Genomic DNA, 17,100 nt, shown 5'->3' on the forward strand with positions numbered 1-17,100 from the left:
GTGTATCTGTGTGTGTATCTGTGTCTATGTGTATCTGTGTGTGTATCTCTGTGTGTGTCTATGTGTACCTGTGTGTGTATCTGTGTGTCTATGTGTATCTCTGTGTGTGTATCTGTGTGTATCGCTGTGTCTGTGTATCTGTGTGTGTATCTCTGTCTGTGTATCTGTGTGTATGTGTGTATCTGTGTGTGTATCAGTGTGTCTATGTGTGTACGTGTGTGTATTTGTGTGTCTGTGTATCAGTGTGTGTCTGTGTGTATCTCTGTGTGTATCTGTGTGTGTGTGGGGGGGGAGCGGTAGTGTAGTGGTTAGCATTACGCTGCGAATCCAGCTACGACCCGGGTTCGATTCCCGCTCACGGCCACCACCAACACCGGTGACGATTCTCTGAACCGGTCCTGGGCCTCCCCTAGGTCGACTCAGCCTCAAATGAGATACCTGGTGCAGTGTGTAGTAAACATCGCCACTGGGGAGACAAAGGCGGCCGGACGTGTTGCTGGCCACCCACCCCCTCGTGTTCCGTGCCGGCCTTCACGGGTGCTGCTCGCTAACAGCACTTGCCCCGACAGTCTGTTACAGGCTACACGGGGGATCTTTGTCTTTGTGGTCTCGTGTGGTGAGAGCAGGTCCCAGATTTCAACGCGTTACGAACCCGGCAGGGCCGAGCCCTGAGTTCGACTCCTGCTCACGGCCACCACCAAAACACCAGCGTCGGTTCGAGCGAGCCTGACTCTGCTGATGACACCCTCAATGTCGAAGCCGAACTTTGCCTGTGAACATCAGCGCAGTTCACCAGCGTCGGTTCGAGCGAGCCTGACTCTGCTGATGAGACGCTGTGTGTCGAAGCCGAACTTTGCCTGTGAACATCAGCGCAGTTCACCAGCGTCGGTTCGAGCGAGCCTGACTCTGCTGATGAGACGCTGTGTGTCGAAGCCGAACTTTGCCTGTGATCATCAGCGCAGTTCACCAGCGTCGGTTCGAGCGAGCCTGACTCTGCTGATGAGACGCTGCGTGTCGAAGCCGAACTTTGCCTGTGAACATCTGCGCGGTTCACCAGCGTCGGTTCGAGCGAGCCTGACTCTGCTGATGAGACGCTGCGTGTCGAAGCCGGTTCAGAGATGTGCTCGTGTCGAACCGACGCTGCTGATGGGACGTGCGACCTGGTGCGGGTTGTGTAAAATAAAAAAAAGTAAAAAGCAGCTTCCACTCTTCACGGACGCGTGAAGATGAAGCATCGTCTGCCGAGTTTAGTTCCACGCACGGGGACATCAACGTCACGTGCTGTCGACGGCGCACGTGACGTCGCTGCGACGTGGTTACCCACAATGCAGTGCACCAACACAAATCTGGCTGTCGCCTGATGAAGCTGGTTGTAATTGCTGGCGAAACGTCGTACTCAGTTTGTAAATGTTGTGGCTTGGCTCTCCACACATACTACACTATACACTACACTATACACTACTATACACTACACTACTACACACTATACTATACACTACTATACACTACACTACTATACACTACGCTACTATACACTACAATACTATACACTACACTATACACTACTATACACTAGGCCACTATACACTACAATACTATACACTACACACTACACTATACACTACACTATACACTACTATACAATACACTACTATACACTACATTATACTATACACTACACACAACTACACACTACACTATACACTAGTGCTGTACTAGTAACGAATTGGCACGTTCTGTATACGTGACAACCCTTACTAGTTGGCTGTGTCGGGAGGCGGCGGGATTAACGACACAACATTTATATATTTACGCGATCTAACCCAACAAAACCCTCGACTTGGGGCACCAGCAATGATTCCATTTTAACGATCTATGTGACACATTTTTGTCGGTGTCAAAAATTCAGGGAAAAAAAATTTCAGATTCGGGGTTTTACCCTCGTAACAGCTCGGACCTGAGCTGTGTCCTGATAAGTGCGGCAAGGCCACAAAGAAGGCTACTGTCTCTGGTGTAGGCCAATCAGTCTCAACGACAATGCATCAACTCCATATATATAAAAGACAAAGTTGTGATTGTGTGTGTCTGTTCAAAATGTTTAGCGTACTTCCCGACATGCAACAAACTGCAAATTTGCCATGTGGGTACTTTCCAGACTGTACACCAGGTTAAAATTATAAAAATACACTTTTTTTGGGGGGGCGGGGGGGGTCAGTTCAATAATGCATTTATTTTTTGCACGGAAAGTGAGCTGTGACGTCAAATCTGTCACGTGACCCGCGCATGTGGAAGCGTAACGCATTGTAGTGTAGCGGTTAGCGCGCTGCGCTACGAACCCGGCGACCCGAGTTCGATTCCCGCTCACGGCCACTACCGGTGACGATTATTTGAACCGGTCCTGGGCCTCCCCTAGGTCGACTCAGCCTCAAACGAGTAACTGGTGTGCTGTGTGAACATCGCCACTGGGGAGACAAAGGCGGCCGGGCGTGGTGAATCCAAGTCCCGGGGAAGCCGGGTAGAACAACTAGTACATTCTAATCAGAGCCACGTGTGTTTATGTTCAGCACAAGTAGCGTGTGTGGTTAATGCAGTAAAATCGATTCCTTGCGAAAGGTTTCTATGTGGTGATTGAAACTATGAACACACCTCTCCTGTTTTAATGCCAGAAATGGTAAAACATAGTCTCATGTCTGTGCCTGGTGTCATTCAGAAACCGTTCACAATATAAGCTTACGGAATGTTTTCGTTTGATAGAGCCTCAGACGGCAAAATACAATTAAAGCGAGAACCATTTGGGGTTCTATGTTTTATTGTTTTTTTTTAAGATACTTGGGTTTAAAGTCGTTTTTGAACGAAAGAAATCCGCGTTGTATGCCGTTGACTTCTGAATAAGTTAATTATTTTTTTGTTATTTCTATTAAAAACAAAATAACGTAACATTTAAATCGAGCGCTTTCCGATGACGGGCCTACGCCTTTAGATGCAAGCAGTTGAATCAAGTGGTCAAGACAATTGTCGCGTGGTTTTTTTGCGGTTTAAATACACACATGTCGTGAAGTAGTTAACAACCTGGGACCTCTCTTGCCATTAAAGGGTAAAACTTCTTCTCATAGTGTGTGGAGTAGTTGTTACGCGGTCCGGAGACACACAGATCGTAACAAACAAACAAAACGTAACAACATCGGCTCCATCATCACATCCGTTGACAACTTTTTGCGTGGCCAAGACGGGCCCTCGGTGAACTCGTCAAAGGGACATTCTGCACCTCATGGCGGTACCGGAGTACCCCGGCTCTCGCACGATGTCCGTGAAGCAGTCATTTTTAGCCTGTTGATGGTCGGCGACGAGGCAATCGACTCATCTCGACGCGAGCTGGACACTACCACGAGGCACCGCTACGGTGCGTGCGAGCGTTCAGGCTCTCGGCGCCATCGTCGTCCTCGCTGCGTTTCGACATCGCGGAGTGTGGCACCGAATTCGGATTGATTGGTATCCCCAGTTTGCGGAGTTTAAGTACACCCCTGGGAAAAAAAATTAGTGTCCCAGAAATAAAATATTTAATTGCCTCGGCCAATTTGTATTATTTGGTACCCCGGGGTACTGCCAAAACGATTATTTGCATCACCCCGTGTGATTTGTTTTTAAACAAAAAAAGTAGAGATGATCCCACGTGGATTCCTGATTTTTGGGCCACCGTGGCATTTGGCGAATGGGTTAAGAATGCCCAGGTGACCCCGGCACAAAGACCACGCCTCCGTTTGTGAAGGAATTGACCAATGGGGTTCAAGCTCGAGAAGCCCGGATTGTACCATTGAGCACTGGGAAGCGGGGGGGTGTGGCCGTTCGTGTGTGTGTGGACTGTTCCACTCGTGTGGAGAGCGGTAGTGTAGTGGTCAGCGCGCTGCACTACAAACCCGGCGACCGGGGTTCGATTCCCTCTCACGGGCCAACACCGGTGACCATTATCTGAACCGGTCCTGGGCCCTCCTCTAGGTCGACTCAGCCTCAAATGAGTACCTGGTGCGGTGTGTAGTAAACATCGCCACCGGGGAGACAAAGGCGGTCGGGCGTGGTGCTGGCCGCCCACCCCCTCGTGCGCCGTGCCGGCCTTCATAGGTGCTGCTCGCTAACAGCACTTGCCCCAACAGCCTGTTAAGGCTACACGGGGGATCTTTGTCTTTTTGTTTGTTCCACTCATGAATTGTCCACGGGAGGTGATTTAATACCTCTGCTTTACCCAGGAAAGCCTCAGCGAGTCTCAAGACTCATACTCTGGAGGGTGTTGCCAAGGCTTAGCAGTTGGGAGGGGGGGGGGCGATGACTGGATGAGGATGTTGACGAATGGAGAATGATGTTGGCTGTGTTGGGAGGTGATGGTGGTTGTGATGGGGCTGTGATGATGGTGATGGAAGTGATGATGGTAGTGATGGGGCTCTGATGATGGTGACGATGATGGGGGTGATGGGACTGTGATTATGGGTGGTGGCAGTGATGGTAATGATGGGGGTGATGGAGCTGTGATTATGAGTGGTGGTAATGATGGTAGTAATGGGACTGTTATGATGATGATGGGGGTGATGGAACTGTGATGCGAGTGGTAGTGATGATGGGCAGGTGTAAGTGGATGCACAACCACTCATCCAGCGGTGGACAAAGCAGGCGTCGTGAATATAAATACACGAACGAGCCTTTTGCCCGTCCAAGGACGGGTGTGTATCGCAGTAAATCTGAAACTTGCAAGCGAATACACAGACCGCGACGTGATATATTCATTGCATTAACTCGTGCGCAATTTGCAAGGCCGCGGTGACACGGACCTATTTCATGTAAAGGTTATAAACCCTCGTTCTTCACGACGTCCCTTTTACTTCGATGTCTCAACAACGGCGTCACGGAGATCACGTGATGACGTGAGGGTTCTGCCTATGACGTGCGGGTTGTGAGTTGACGCCGAGGAGGGGGGAGGAGGCGCCTCGCCCCCCCCCCCCAGTGGAGTGACGTCACCCGCTAATTAATATTAATTGGGGGGGCGTGTCCATTTGGAAGACGTCACCCGTTCATGATTATTAATGAGGGGGGCTGGCCGACGTGGAGTGACGTCACGCGCGGGACACTATTGGCACATTATCGTCGTAAATTAAATAGCCAAACAGATGATCACCTGTGCTTCCTGCACTTGCCTCTCTCCGTGTAAAGAATACGCGAGCACTGTGTACATATATATTTATATTCTACACATCCCGTCAGCAAACGCGGACTCATAATTAGCATTGGTTCATGAGCAGAGTCAGGCTCACGTGATGCAGCAATCAGTGGTGGTGAACTGCCTGACGTTTCGAGGGAGGGACCCGCCCGCCGAGTCTCCCTGCGAGGCGCGTGCGAGATCGGGAACTCGCCTTGACCCCGAGTCAAACCCGGACTTACTCACACTCTCCATTGTCTCTCACGCACCGAAAGTCACCCCCCACACACCACCACCACCATCTCCCTCACCCCCTCCCTCCCAGCCCCCCATGTTGCCATGGTGACACCATGTTGCCCATGGTGACACCACAGCGCTGTGGTGTCACTCCATGGTGACACCACAGCGCTATGGTGTCATCATGGGCAACATGGTGTCACCATGGCAACATGGTGACACCATGTTGCCCATGGTGTCACCATGTTGCCATGGTGTCACCATGGCAACATAGTGACACCACAGCGCTGTGGTGACACCATGGCAACATGGTGTCACCATGGCAACATGGTGTCACCATGGCAACATGGTGTCACCATGGCAACATGGTGTCACCACAGCGCTGGGAGTGAACTTCTATCCCCAGGGTGAGAGGCAGCGACGGGAGAGTGAAGGGGGGTAGGGGGGTGATGGTGGTGGTGTGATAGTGCTCATGGTGGTGGTGTGATAGTGCACATGGTGATGGTGGTGGTGTGATAGTGCACATGGTGATGGTGGTGGTGTGATAGTGCACATGGTGATGGTGGTGGTGTGATAGTGCTCATGGTGGTGGTGTGACAGTGCACATGGTGGTGGTGTTGGTGGTGGTGTGATAGTGCTCATGGTGGTGGTGATGGTGCTCATGGTGGTGGTGATGGTGCTCATGGTGGTGGTGGTGATGGTGGTGTGATAGTGCACATGGTGGTGGTGATGGTGGTGGTGTGATAGTGCACATGGTGGTGGTGATGGTGGTGGTGATGGTGCTCATGGTGATGGTGTGATAGTGCACATGGTGGTGGTGATGGTGGTGGTGTGATAGTGCTCATGGTGGTGGTGATGGTGCTCATGGTGGTGGTGATGGTGCTCATGGTGGTGGTGATGGTGGTGGTGATGGTGCTCATGGTGGTGGTGATGGTGGTGGTGATGGTGCTCATGGTGGTGTGATGGTGCTCATGGTGGTGGTGATGGTGATGGTGTGATAGTGCTCATGGTGGTGTGATAGTGCTCATGGTGGTGGTGATGGTGCTCATGGTGGTGGTAGTTGTGGTGTGGTAGTAGGGGGGGTGGTGGGTGGGGTGGGGGGAGTAGGGGGGGCGGGGTTGGTGGGGTGGGTGGGGGGTTGGGTGGAGGGGTCCCCCCCTCCCACCGCCCCACCCTCGCTCCATAATATAATAATAATAATATGAATAAAAGGTCTCAAGTTATCATTAATCTGTGCCCTAAAGCGAAAATAACTAAATTATGTCGAGGGAAGGAAGAGTGAAAGCGCGCGACGTGGAATCGCTAATCGCCTGGGCAGATTTGAGACGAAGACTCCGCACGTGCAGCCTCTCACTATGGGGGGGGGGGGGCGGGTGGCCGGCCGTCACCACGCCCGGCCGCCTTTGTCTCCCCTGCGCCGATGTTTTCACGCACCGTGCCGGACTACCTCGACAGCGGCCGAGGCCCGGGATCGGCTCGGAGATGATCTCCACCTGGGGTGTTGGTGGCCTGCGAGCGGCCGAGTCGAACCCGGGTCTCATCGCGCGGGCTGCGTCAAGCGCTGCGCCACCGCTCCCCGGCCACACCCGCTACGCACGCGTTGTGGCTTACGATCGCGATCGTGCCCGGCGCCTCGGGCGACCGGGAGACCCTCCGGGCTTGCGTTTTACAGGTGTGGGGAGTAATTGCTGATTATCAGCATCAGCATCATCGTCATAAGCAACAGCAGCAGCAGCAGCATCAGCAGCAGCAGCGTCAGCATCATCAGCCAGCCAGGCTCTATCCACTGCTGGATGCAGGCCGTGCCTCCCACATCCCTCCCCCAAGAAGATACAACTACGAAGCTGTATTTTTCTTGAAAAAAAAAACCAAAACCGCCGTAATCTATTATTTTAATGAGAAAAAAGGTTTTCTACTTTTATCTGGCAACAAAACAATTGTGTTACGTTGTTAAAACACCAAACTGAAACCTTTTTACGAGTAATCATGCCTGCATTAACCACAATACTTGTGGTCAAAATGTAAACAAAAAACACACACTGATTTAAAAAAAATGCATTGTCTTTGAAACTGATTGGTCCACACCAGAGACAGCTTTCTTTTGAGCCTCGTACTGTGGTTCATGCAGACATCATTCCACGTAAAAAGGTTTCAGTTTGGTGTTTTAACAACTTAACGCGGCTGCTTTGTTGCCAGGTTAAAGGGGGAAGAGAAACGTACTCTCACATTGTGTTGCTGGCAAAAGGAGGGCCCCTCATGTAGATGCTCACCCCCAGCTCTCATTACTCTGATGGTGGCGTTGTCTTTGAGCCGCGTTCGCCTTGTGGCGTTGTCCTCTGGTCGAACACCGTTTTGAGACGAGGCTCAAAAGAAAGCCGTCTCTGGTGTGGACCAATCAGTTTCACGGACAATGCATCATGCTATCAGAGTGTGGTTTTTGTTTGCATTTTGACCACGAGTATTGTGGTTAATTGGATACATGATTCCACGTTAAAAGGTTTCAGTTTGGTATTTGAACAAGTTAACACGGCTGTTTTGTTGAGAGGTTAAAGGGGATACACTTACATTTTGATTTAAAGCTTTCGTGACTGCAGTAATTCATATTCTTAGCTCTTTCGGTAAAGTCACGTTGAAGGGAAACAATCAAATAATAAAAAATATATAAAACAATAAAAAAATTCTCACGACGTTTCGACCATAACACAAACGGTCGTCATCAGGTGTGTCGATAATGTATATATTTTATTATTTTATTGTTTCCCTTCAACGTGACTTTACCGAAAGAGCAAAGAATATGGGATAAACTTATTCTCATATATTGGTGCTGGCAAAGGAGGTCCCATGATATGTTTTTAATTTTACCAGGTACGGTCCCACTGAGCTCCTACGTCGCTCTTTTTCAGAAGCGACCTGGTGGCTACGACAAATGACAGCTCAACAAAGTGGGATTATCATCGTCATCATCATGATCGTGTGGACATGTACATAGCGGCAGCAACCAAATACCCTGAACGCGTGGCGTCGATTCGTAATGCGGAGGGGAAAACCGCAGGGCCTGGAGACAAATCCACGCGACCACGGGGAGAAATAGAGAGAGAGAGAGACACGCAAACTCCAAATATACAGCTGGCGTCAGGGTCGGGATCGAACTCACTACCTCCTGGCGCCCAGGCGAGGTAGTTAACATCTCATAGCCACCGTCACGACGCTCCAGCAGCCTGGTCCATCTCCACGGTGGCTAGGAGATGTTAACTACCTCGCCTGGTGTGCAGGAGGTCGTGGGTTCGATCCCGACCCTCACGACGCCTGCTGTATATTTGGAGTTTGCGTGTCTCTCTCTCCGTGGTGAGATGTTAACTACCTCGCCTGGTCTACAGGAAGTCGTGGGTTCGATCCCGACCCTGACACCTGCTGTATATTTGGAGTTTGCGTGTCTCTCTCTCTCCGTGGTGAGATGTTAACTACCTCGCCTGGCCTACAGGAGGTCGTGGGTTCGATCCTGACCCTGACACCTGCTGCTGTATATTTGGAGTTTGCGTCTCTCTCTCTCCGTGGTGAGATGTTAACTACCTCGCCTGGTATACAGGAGGTCGTGGGTACGATCTCGACCCTGACGCCTGCTGTATATTTGGAGTTTGCGTGTCTCTCTCCGTGGTGAGATGTTAACTACCTCGCCTGGTCTACAGGAGGTCGTGGGTTCGATCTCGACCGTGACGATGCCTGCTGCTGTATATTTGGAGTTTGCGTCTCTCTCTCTCCCCGTGGTCGCGTGGATTTTTCTCCCGGTCCTCCGGGTTTTTCCCCCCTCCACAATGAGAATTCAGCGTCACGCGTTTCAGAATAATTTGACTGCGACAAACGTCCACACGACGACGATAAGCGACTTCGCCGAGCTATTTGATGTGTGATGGCCAGGTCGCTTCTGAAACAAAAGAGATACACACACACACAGCTCAGTGGACCTTAACCCGGTAAATTAAACTTTGTTTAAATATTCTTGGTTCTTTCGGTAAAGTCATGTTATAAAAGAAATGTTTCATTGTATTTTTTTGTACAATTTATAGAATTTTTCACGGCAATTTTTACAACTTTTCAAGTGATTTTAAAGTAATTTCTCATTAAACGTTCAGCATATTTTCAATTCGTTATTTCCTATCGCCATTCCCAGCTTATTATTTATTACATTAAAATACCGGCATTTAAATAATTGCTTATCCCAACTCTTTCATTCTTTTTCCACCAATACCCTGGATTCATTATTTATATAGTAACCCCTTCGTTATTTTCGTTATTAAAATTATTTTTTATTTTTTCACCAGAACACCAAATTCATATTCTTAGCTCTTTCGGTAAAGTCACGTTGAAGGGAAACAATAAAATAATAAAAATATAAAACAATAAAATTCTCACGACGTTTCGACTGCAACACAAGCAATCATCATCAGGTGTGAAAACCACAAGGAAAAGACAGAGGTTCTTTGCAAGCCATCTGGCTACCATGAGAGATTCGTTCATGAGGCTATCCACATATACAAACACAGAGACAATGTCAACCGAGAAGATGGATTATGGCTTAGCAATCATTGGAAGGATTTGATAAACCATTTCGGGTCTTAATTGATTAATCACGCTTAAGGTGGCTTTCAGACCGCATCCATTATTTTTCGTCTCCCCCCTCCTCTTTTCCGAACATGGATGGACTCGTCCATCTGAACAAACTGTCAAATCGCTCTCCGTGGTGCTAACGTAAAAAAACGCCACTTTTTTTCAAATTTTCTTGTTGTGGTTTTCACACCTGATGATGATTGCTTGTGTTGCAGTCGAAACGTCGTGATAATTTTATTATTTTATATATATTTTTAATTATTTTATTGTTTCCCTTCTACGTGACTTTACCGAAGGAACCAAGAATATGAATCCCTGCAGTCACGAAAGCTTTAAATCAAAATTTGTTTAAATAGTTTATGGGGAATCAGCGCGCGCGGGCTACACGGCTTCAGGTGGCTTTCAGGCCGCATCCATTATTTTCGTCTCCCCCCTCCTCTTTTCCGAACATAGATGGACTCGTCCACCTGGATAACTGTCAAATCGCTCTCCGTGGTGCTAACGTAAAAAAAAACCCGCCACTTTTTTCGAATTTTCTTGCTGTGGGTTTCACACCTGATGATGATTGCTTGTGTTGCAGTCGAAACGTCGTGAGAATTTTATTGTTTTCTATTTTTTTATTATTTTATTGTTTCTCTTCTACGTGGTGACTTTATCGCCCCGTTGGATGCTCTCCCATCCTGGGCCTCGGCGTTCCACCCCTTGGGCTGCCACTCCGGGCCCAGTCGCTACCACCGTTGTCACCGTGTTCTCTCCGCTGCTGGATGAAGATCAGCGTGACGGCGGTGTCTCTGCCCTGCGTGCGTTCTCTACTTCACGTGTTCCTATCTCGCTGTCTCTCGGTGTAATCATCGTCGTCATGGACTATCCACTGCTGGATGAAGATCAGTGTGCTGACGACGACGACGACGATGTCTCCACTCTGCACCACCGCCGCCACCACTGCCACCAGCCCCTCTCGTCGACGCCGCCCATGCCGGGGTGGTGGTGGTGGTGGTCGCGAGGTGCCGCTCGCAATCGGCACACCCTTGCCCCGACGGCGCGCGCGGGCTACACGGCGGGTGACAGACACCTTTGTCTTTGTGTGCTGGGGCCCCGCGCAGTCAGGGAGCGGGAGGCCGAATGCAGTCCATAGCCCCCCCCCCCGCTCACCCCCCATAGCCCCCTCCACTCACCCCCCCCCCGCTCACCTCCCATAGCTCCCTCGGCTCACCCCCCATAGCCCCCCCCGCTCACCCCCCATAGCCCCCTCCACTCACCCCCCATAGCCCCCCCCCATAGCCCCCCCCGCTCACCCCCCATAGCCCCCTCCACTCACCCCCCATAGCCCCCCCCATAGCCCCCTCCACTCACCCTCCCTATAACCCCCCCCGCTCAACCCCCCATCCACGCCCCTCTGCCCCCCCCCCGCCCCCCAGCTCCTTTTAATATTTAAGTTTGTTATGTTAGGGCCGTGCTTCCAACGGGGAGTGCAGCAGCTGCGCTCCCTCCCTCCCTCCCTCTCTCCCTCCCCTCCCTCCCTCCCTCCCCTCCCTCCCTCCCTCCCTCCCTCCCCCTCCCTCCCTCCCCCTCCCTCTCTTTTGTTTACGATCAGAGGAATCAAGAAGATGCTCGGTGTAGTCGGCACTTTGCTCCGTTCATCATTTCGTTTTTTTGGTTTTTTTTAATGCTTTGCTTTATGTAACCCCCCCCTAGCCCCCCTTTTAAGTGAAAGACCACATTTTTTTCTTTTTTCTTACCCCTTCCCTCTCTCTCTACCCCCCTCTCCGCCCCCCCCCCCCCCCTCTCTCTCTGCCCCCTCTCTACCTACTCCATTTGGCTCTCTCTCGCTCTCTTTTTTCTTTATAACTACGACAAGTGCTGCATCCGCACCCAGCCCTTCCCACAGTCAAACGGCCTCCGACGGGTAGCTCAGATCTGCATGCACAGAGCTCTCTACCGTCATCTGCCACCGAGCACACGGCCTCCTCCAGCGCCCACCGCTCCTTGAAGGCCGGCACGGCGTGGGTCAGCCGCGCACGCCGGAACTCCAGCCCACACACCCTGGCTCCGACCAGAGCGCGGAAGATGCCCAGGCTGCTGGCCGGACGTTGCCCCTCCAGGGCCACCTTCCCTCCCCCTCCCTCCCTCCCTCTCTCACTCCCTCTCTCTCTCCCCCTCTCACTCCCTCACTCTCCCTCTCTCCCTCCCTCCCTCCCCCTCCCTCCTCCCTCTCTCCCCCTCTCACTCCCTCACTCTCCCCCTCCCTCTCTCCACCTCCCTCCCTCCCCCTCCCTCCCTCTCTCCCTCCCTCCCTCACTCTCCCCCCCTCCCTCCCTCCCTCCATCCCCCTCCCTCTCCCCCTCCCTCTCACCCTCCCTCCCTCTCTCCCCGTGTCTCTGCGTGCGTCTCTCGATCTCTGCATCCTCCTCCTCCTCTCTCCCCCTCGCTCCCTCTGCCCCGAGGCATCTGTCTCTCTCTCTCTCTCCCCCTGCAATCCCTCCTTCTCAGTGCATCGCTGGACGCCTCCTCCCCTCCCTCCCCTCGGTATCCCTCTCTCCCCCATGCACCTCTCCTCTCGCCCCTCTCTTTGTATCTCTCCCTCCACCCCCACCAATGCGTCCATCCTCCCTCCCCCCGTGTGTATCCATGTGTCCGCACTCCTCACTCACGACTCCCACTCTCTCTCTCTCTACATCTCTCCACGCCGATCTTTCGCTGTTACTTTGCATCAGCATCTCCCTCTCGCCCCCCTCTCTCCTCCTGTGCGTCGTCCACTTGATCTCTTTACCCTGTCTCTCTCTCTGTAAACGCGCGTGTGTGTGTCTGTGTGTGTCTGTCTGTGTTTGTCTGTGTGTGTGTCTGTGTGTGTGTCTGTGGGTGTGTCTGTGGGTGTGTGTGTGTGTCTGTGTGTGTGTCTGTGGGTGTGTGTGTCTGTGGGTGTCTGTGTGTGTCTCTGTGTGTGTGTGTCTGTGTGTGTCTGTGTGTGTGTCTGTTTGTGTGTCTGTGGGTGTGTCTCTGTGGGTGTGTGTGTCTGTGGGTGTGTGTGTCTGTGGGTGTGTGTCTGTGGGTGTGTCTGTGGGTGTGTGTGTGTCTGTCTGTTTGTGTGTGTGTCTGTGGGTGTGTGTGTCTGTTTAACTCGTGGTCCCCCTTTTTAAGAAGGGGGACCGCACAGATTGTAACAACTACAGGGGCATCTCACTCCTCAGTGTGCCGGGAAAGGTCCTGGCAAGGATTATTCAACATCGCCTTGCCTGCCACGCTGAGGAGAGGCTTGCGGAGCCCCAATGCGGTTTCAGGAAAGGGCGGTCCTGCACAGATGCCATATTTTCTGTCCGTCTGCTACAGCAGAGGTGTAGGGAATTCCAACAAGACCTACATCTCTGCTTTATTGACCTGGTCAAGGCCTATGATACCATCAGTAGGCCTGGGCTCTGGGTTGTTCTTCGTGCTTTTGGAGTACCTGACCCTCTGCTCACGATCATTAAGGACCTTCATGATGGTGAGCGCGCCCGGGTAAAACCACGTGGACGGGAGTCAGAGCCATTCCCTGTACACCTTGGGGTGCGACAGGGATGTCCTCTGGCTCCCACATTATTTAACATCTATTTTGACCACGTAGTTCGTGAAGCCTTCAATAGCTGTACCGGGGGAATCTCCATATGGTACAGATATAATGGGAGGCTGATCGATGCCCGGGTGCGGTCAAGGGATGGCTCCCTATTGCTCAACCACGTTATGTATGCTGATGATTTGGTAATAGCTGCTCATTCAGAGGAGGAGTTGGAGACGCTGCTGCTGAGACTGGAGCATGCCACTAAGAGGTGGGGCCTTACCATCAGCCCCACCAAAACTAAGCACCTGCCTGGGTATTTTGTACCATCGGACACTCCATCCCCACAACTCCCAATCGATGATGGGGCAGTTGTGGAGAGAGTGGAGAGTTTCCCATACCTGGTCAGTGTGCTTATGACTGGCTCCAGTTTAACAGCAGAGGTCTCACTCCGAATCAGTCGAGCGGCAATATATTTTCATCGGTTGCGTAACGCTGTGTGGAAGCTACCTGGTCTGTCGCTCCACACTAAGCTTCAGGTCTTCTCGGCCACGGTCATTCGCTCCCTTCTCTACGCTTGCGAAACGTGGACCCCCCTAATGGAACATCTTAGCCGGTTAGAAACATTTAGGCTGGCCTGCCTACGATCAATCCTGGGTTTAACCAGGCTGGATTGTGTGAGGGGCTCACAAATCCTTGAAAGATCTGGACAAAGTCCCATTGGTGAGCTCCTCCGGCAGGCAAGGCTGCGTTGGCTGGGCCATGTAGCCCGCATACCCAATCACCGCATGCCCAAACAGCTTTTGTTCGGCCGGATCGAGGGGGCTAAATGGGCGCGGCACAGGCTAGAGAAGAGATGGAGTGATGTGGTACAGGAGGACGTGGAGCTGAGTGGACTTTCCGATGACTGGGAGCAGCGGTGTCAAGATCGGCCTCTGTGGAGGAGGCTCGTGAAGGACGCTACTGGGCAGTTGGAGGCAGTCGCCCTCTAACAACAACAGAGGGCGGAGGAGCGACGCTCACAAGAACGAGCGGAGCGCCGGGTGGTTAAAGCACAGCAGGTTGGCACAGCAGGGGGCACAGGTGGTGCATCAGCTAGTCATCTCAGTCAGTCAACCCGTGGCACCTGGGTCTGCCCCGTGACCTCCTGCCAGCGGGCGTTCGACACTTCACGTGGCCTCAGGGTGCACATAGCCTGGCACAAGCGTCGTGGTGACGTCATCGCCACTTAGTGGCGAATGGCGGTTGTTGTTTTGTGTGTCTGTTTGTGTGTCTGTGGGTGTGTGTGTATCTGTTTGTGTGTCTGTGGGTGTGTGTGTCTGTGGGTGTGTGTGTGTATCTGTGTGTGTCTGTGTGTGTGTGTCTGTGTGTGTATCTATCAAGGCCTATGATACCATCAGTAGGCCTGGGCTCTGGGTTGTTCTTCGTGCTTTTGGAGTCCCTGACCCTCTGCTCACGATCATTAAGGACCTTCATGATGGTGAGAGGGCCCGGGTAAAACTACTTGGCCGGGAGTCAGAGCCATTCCCTGTACACCTTGGGGTGCGACAGAGATGTCCTCTGGCTCCCACATTATTTAACATCTATTTTGACCACGTAGTTCGTGAAGCCTTGAATAGCTGTACCGGGGGAATCTCCATTTGGTACAGATATAATGGGAGGCTGATCGATGCCCGGGTGCGGTCAAGGGATGGCTCCCTATTGCTCAACCACGTTATGTATGCCGATGATTTGGTAATAGCTGCTCATTCAGAGGAGGAGTTGGAGACGCTGCTGCTGAGACTGGAGCGTGCCACTAAGAGATGAGGCCTTACCATCAGCTCCACCAAAACGAAGCACCTGCCTGGGTATTTTGTACCATCGGACACTCCACCCCCATAACTCCCAATCGGTGATGGGGCAGTTGTGGAGAGAGTGGAGAGTTTCCCATACCTGGGCAGTGTGCTTATGACCGGCTCCAGTTTAACAGCAGAGGTCTCACTCCGAATCAGTCGAGCGGCATTATCTTTTCATCGGTTGCGTAACGCTGTGTGGAAGCTACCTGGTCTGTCGCTCAGCACGAAGCTTCAGGTCTTCTCAGCCACAGTCATTCCCTCCCTTCTCTACGCTTGCGAAACGTGCCCCCCCCCCCTAATGGAACATCTTCGCGGGTTATAAACATTTAGGCTGGCCTGCCTACGATCAATCCTGGGTTTAACCAGGCTGGATTGTGTGAGGGGCTCACAAATCCTTGAAAGATCTGAACAAAGTCCCATTGGTGAGCTCCTCCGGCAGGCAAGGCTGCGTTGGCTGGGCCATGTAGCCCGCATACCCAATCACCGCATGCCCAAACAGCTTTTGTTCGGCCGGATCGAGGGGCTAAATGGGCGCGGCACAGGCTAGAGAAGATATGGAGTGATGTGGTACAGGAGGACGTGGAGCTGAGTGGACTTTCCGATGACTGGGAGCAGCGGTGTCAAGATCAGCCTCTGTGGAGGAGGCTCGTGAAGGACGCTACTGGGCAGTTGGAGGCAGTCGCCCTCCAACAACAACAGAGGGCGGAGGAGCGACGCTCACAACAACGAGCGGAGCGCCGGGTGGCTAAAGCACAGCAAGTTGGCAAAGTAGGGGGCACAGGTGGTGCATCAGCCAGTCATCTCAGTCATCTCAGTCAGTCGACCCGTGGCACCTGGATCTGCCCCGTGACCTGCCAGCGGGCGTTCGACACTTCACGTGGCCTCAAGGTGCACATAGCCTGGCACAAGCGTCGTGGTGACGTCACCGCCACTTAGTGGCGAATGGCGGTTGTTGTTGTGTCTGTGTGTCTGTGTGTGTGTCTGTGTATGTGTGTATGTATGTGTGTGTCGGTGTGGAAGCGGTAGTGTAGCGGTTAGCGCGCTGTGCTACGAACCTGGCGACCCGGGTTCGATTCCCGCTCACAGCCAGCACAAGCGACGTTTATCTCAACCGGTCCTGGGCCTCCCCTAGGTCGACTCAGCCTCAAATGAGTACCTGGCACGGTGTGCAGTAAACATCGCCACTGGGGAGACAAAGGCGGCCGGGCGTGGTGTCTGCCACCCACCCCCTCGTGTGCCGCACCGGCCTTCATAGGTGCTCGCGAACAGCACTTGCCCCAGCAGTCTGTCCAGGCAATACGGGGGATCTTTGTCTATGGGTTTGTATGGCTCACCAACCAGCCAATCACAAGGGTTGGCAAACTTCCTCCGATATTTGAGGCACAGCAGCCCGACCAATACCGTGGTCCAGCCCCACTTTGCCCAATGATGTTATCTGTGTTGTTCCCCTCCCTCAAGACCTCACTCTTACTTACTCACCGATTCACTCACCCACTCGATCATTGACCCACCCACCCAATTACTTGCTAATTGACCCACCCACCCACCTATCCACACACCGACTTACCTGCTCACTCAAGTACCTGATTCTCCCAGTAGCAACAGTAGCTAGAGATGCTACGAGGCCCCGCACTTTCAAGAGCCCCGCGCTAAACGCTTTCAAGCTATCAATTCCCGTTCAGTGATTCTGCACTTGTTCTATTACTATA

General features: G+C 52.3%; 1 protein-coding gene across 1 annotated transcript in view; it reads right to left on the minus strand.

The window, feature by feature from the left end:
* LOC142906054 (uncharacterized) overlaps positions 1-17,100 on the minus strand; it is a 105,188-nt gene that overhangs the window by 39,726 nt on the left and 48,362 nt on the right. The gene's annotated exons all lie outside the window — the stretch shown is intronic.

Source organism: Petromyzon marinus, chromosome 61 (genome assembly GCF_048934315.1).
Source record: "Petromyzon marinus isolate PM22_M1 ecotype Great Lakes invasive population chromosome 61, UKy_Petmar_22M1.pri1.0, whole genome shotgun sequence".
Lineage (NCBI taxonomy): Eukaryota > Metazoa > Chordata > Hyperoartia > Petromyzontiformes > Petromyzontidae > Petromyzon > Petromyzon marinus.